Source organism: Lycium ferocissimum, chromosome 11 (genome assembly GCF_029784015.1).
Source record: "Lycium ferocissimum isolate CSIRO_LF1 chromosome 11, AGI_CSIRO_Lferr_CH_V1, whole genome shotgun sequence".
Lineage (NCBI taxonomy): Eukaryota > Viridiplantae > Streptophyta > Magnoliopsida > Solanales > Solanaceae > Lycium > Lycium ferocissimum.
Window position 1 is genome coordinate 45,676,462 of NC_081352.1, and position 3,753 is coordinate 45,680,214.

Genomic DNA, 3,753 nt, shown 5'->3' on the forward strand with positions numbered 1-3,753 from the left:
TCGATGTGTTTGGTACGAGAGTGAAAAATAGGATTAATGGAAAGGTAGGTAGCACTAATGTTATCACACCAGAGAGTGGGAGCACGAGGTAGCTGAAGTCCAAGCTCGAACATTAATGATTGAGTCCATGTGAGCTCAGCAGCAACATCTGCTAAGGCTTTGTATTCAGACTAAGTACATGATCGCGCCACTATTCGTTGTTTGCGCGAAGACCAGGAAATTAAATTCGGGCCAAGTATATTGCATATCCACCAGTGGATTTTCGATCATCTATGCTGCAAGCCCATTTAGAATCTGTGAACGCCTGTAAACCAATGTTAGAAGCTTTTAAAATGGAAAATACCATGGATTTAGTATGCTGAAGGTAGCGAAGGATTTTCTTTACGGCAGCCCATTGATTCACTGATGGATTGTGCATATATTGGCACACTTTGTTCACCACAAATGATATATCCAGTCGCGTGAGGCTGAGGTACTGCAGCGCTCCAACTATCTGCCTGTAGAGGGTTGGATCATCAAACGTAGAGCTGTCACCCTTATGAAGCTTCACAGTAGTTTCCATGGGGGTGCTTAGAGGTTTCTGAAGACTCATACTAGCTTTGGAGATTAAGCCTTGAATATATTGAGATTGAGGCAGTGAGAGACTGGCATTGCTACGGTACACCTGAATACCAAGGAAGTAATGTAACGGTCCGAGGTCTCGGATTGAGAAGGTGCTGCCAAGTACTTGAAAAATGAATTAAGAAAGGAAGTATTATTCCCTGTAAGAACAATGGCGTCAACATACACCAAGAGATAGGCAACAATAGTGGCATGAGAATAGATGAATAAAGAGACATCCGTTTTTGAGGTGGTGAAGCTAGCAGTAATGAGAAATTGATGAAGCTTGTTATACCATGCTCGTGGAGCTTGCTTAAGGCCGTAAAAAGATTTGTGAAGCTTGCATACATGAGTAGGGAACTGAGGATGAGAAAATCCTGGGGGTTGAGCCATGTAGACATCTTCGTATATCTCACCATGTAGAAAGGCATTTTGAACGTCTAATTGACGCAATGGCCAGCCATATGTTACCGCAAGAGACAAGATTATTCGGACGGTGGTCGGTTTTACAACCGGACTGAACGTTTCATGGTAATCCTGACCCTCAACCTGATGAAATCCCTTGGCAACTAACCGAGCTTTGTAGCGCTCAATGGCTCCAACAAAGTTCCGTGTCATGCGAAAGACCCATTTGCATCCTAAAACGTTCATTGAGGAATTAAAGGGAACTAATGACCATGTTTGATTTTTGAGCAAGGCTGTCATCTCATCCGACATAGCAGTGCGCCATTCTTGAAATTTGGAGGCCTCGATGAAGCTTGTAGGCTCAATTGACGGAGGGATATCGAGAACTTGGGAAGATTTAGACACAAGGTGAGACGTAGGCTTTTGTTTTGAAGCTGGACGTAGATGCATTGGATGGGTTCGTTCGGGTGGATTATTAGAATTAATAGAACGGCTGGACCCGCGGTGTTGAACCAAAATGGAAGGTTATGGGGGAGGGTCCATATGGAATGGAGTAAGGGGAATGGAGCAAGTCATGGGAGAAGTATGTGGAGGATTAATTGGGTAAGAGGTTGGACTCGACAAGGGAGGATGGTGAGGAGGAGACGACTCTGAGTCTATAGTTGTTTGGAAACTGTCGAGATTCGAAGGAGGTAAAATTGCGTGGGACAGGTAGGAAGATAAGTATGGTAGAGTGACAGGGGAGGATGCCCAAGGTGACATACGGATTGGAGGTGGAGGTCCAAGAATGGACATGGTTGCAAACGGAAATCGGGATTCATCGAATTGAACATGCCTGGCAATGTAGAGCTTGCCAGAACATTTATCAAGACATCTGTAACCATGGTGCATCGGACTATAACCTAAGAAAACACACGGTTGGCTTCGAAAATTAATCTTGTAGTGGTTGTAGGGACGTAAATAGGGAAAACAAACACACACCCAAAAACTTTGAGGAAGTTGTAATCTGGCACAGTGTTAAAGACAAACTCAAATGGTGATTTGCCATTGTTAGTTGGAGTGGGAAGACGATTAATTAAGTAGACAGCAATATCAAAGGCAAAGTGCCAATATTTCGAGGGAGTAGAACTATGTGCCATAAGACTTAAACCAGTTTCAACGATATGCCAATGCTTGTGTTCCACCTTTCCTTATTGCTCATGAGTGTGAGGACACGAGAGTCGATGAGCTATCCCTAGTTTCACACAAAGAGTCGACAAAGGGAGAAATTCACCACCCCAATCGGTTTGAAGTGACTTAACTTTTGTGCTAAATTGTCGTTCAACAAAAACTTGGAATTGAGTAAAAATTGATAAGACATCAGATTTTTGGGAAAGTGGATAAGACCATGTATAACCAGAAAAATCATCAACAAAAACTAGAAGAAAACGATTGCCTTGAGAAGATAAAAAAGGAGAAGGGCCCCAAACATCCGCAAAAATAAGTTGCAAGAAAGAAGTACTTTTATTAATGTGAATTAGAAGAGACAACTTACGGGACTTGCCAAGTTGGCAAGCAGTGCATAAATTATTTAATCTAAAACTAGAACTAGAAAGCTTGTGTGTGGACATCACTTGACTGAGAACTTTCTGAGGCGGGTAACCCAACCGAAGATGCCAACAAGATGCGAAAACTTTGACAGCAGAGAAGGCTGAAGGAGAGCTTGAAGATTGCGGCTTGATAGACATGGAGTAAAGGCCATCGCTACTCCGACCTGAAAGAAGTGAATCTTGGAATCCCAATCCTTGACAAGAAAATGACGAGGGTGAAATTCAAAGAAAGCATTATTATCATTAGCAAACGTTCGAACAGAAAGAAGCGGTTTAGTTATAGAGGGGACATGAAGAATGTTATTGAGAAAAACTTTATGATGATAGGGAGTCGAGAAAGAGGCATTACCAGTGTGTTGAATTGGCAAACCTTGTCCATTACCAACGTGTAATTAATCCGAGCCTTTGTATTCCTCAGCATGAGTGAAGCTTGAGAGATCCGATGCAACATGATGGGTGGCACCTGTGTCAGGGAACCAATTCTGAGTCAATGGAATTGGTGCCTGATGAGTGAGATGTGCTGATGGTTTGATTATAGCGCTGAAAGCAAGTAGCGGCGAGATGATTAGTACCATTACAAATTTTACATCTTGCACGTCCATCTTTATTTGCATTCCAAGGCTGAGAAGGATAGTTGGGTCCATAATTGTTGTGTGGGTATTGATTATGACCACCTCGTCCCCCTCGTCCCCTATACGATCTGTCACAACCACGGTGAGAGGTCCTATTGCTTTGTCCAGAACTCTATTTATCAGCAGAGAAGACACGCTGAGCAACATTAGCCGATGGTGCATTAGAGTTATCACCTGGAACAATGGAAAGAGAAGATATGGAAGAGCCATGGATGACTCGTGATTCAAGAACAAGTCAGCGAAGCTCCGAGTATGAAACGGCTCGGGTCTTGGCGATAAAGCAAGAACAATATCCTTAAAATCAGGGCACAATCCTTTAAACACATAGATATTAAAATCGGAGGCATTCAATGTTCTTCCCACGGCTGCCAACTCGTCCGATAATAGTCTTGCTTTTTGGAGAAATTGAGAGACGGTGAGGTCATCTTGTTTGAGATTTTGCAACTGCATATGAAGGTTAAGAACCCTAGTGTTGGAAGGAGAAGAGAGCAAATTCCAAGGCATCCCAAATTTCCTTGGAGCTATTT

The 3,753-nt window shown here is 42.9% G+C and overlaps 1 long non-coding RNA gene across 1 annotated transcript; it reads right to left on the reverse strand.

The window, feature by feature from the left end:
* Positions 1–2,487: 2,487 nt before the first annotated feature.
* Positions 2,488–3,289, reverse strand: LOC132036841 (uncharacterized). The gene is made up of 2 exons (XR_009409689.1): positions 3,167–3,289; positions 2,488–3,057 (listed from the first exon to the last, which is right to left on the reverse strand). It is a non-coding gene; the product is annotated as an uncharacterized LOC132036841 (long non-coding RNA).
* Positions 3,290–3,753: the final 464 nt, after the last annotated feature.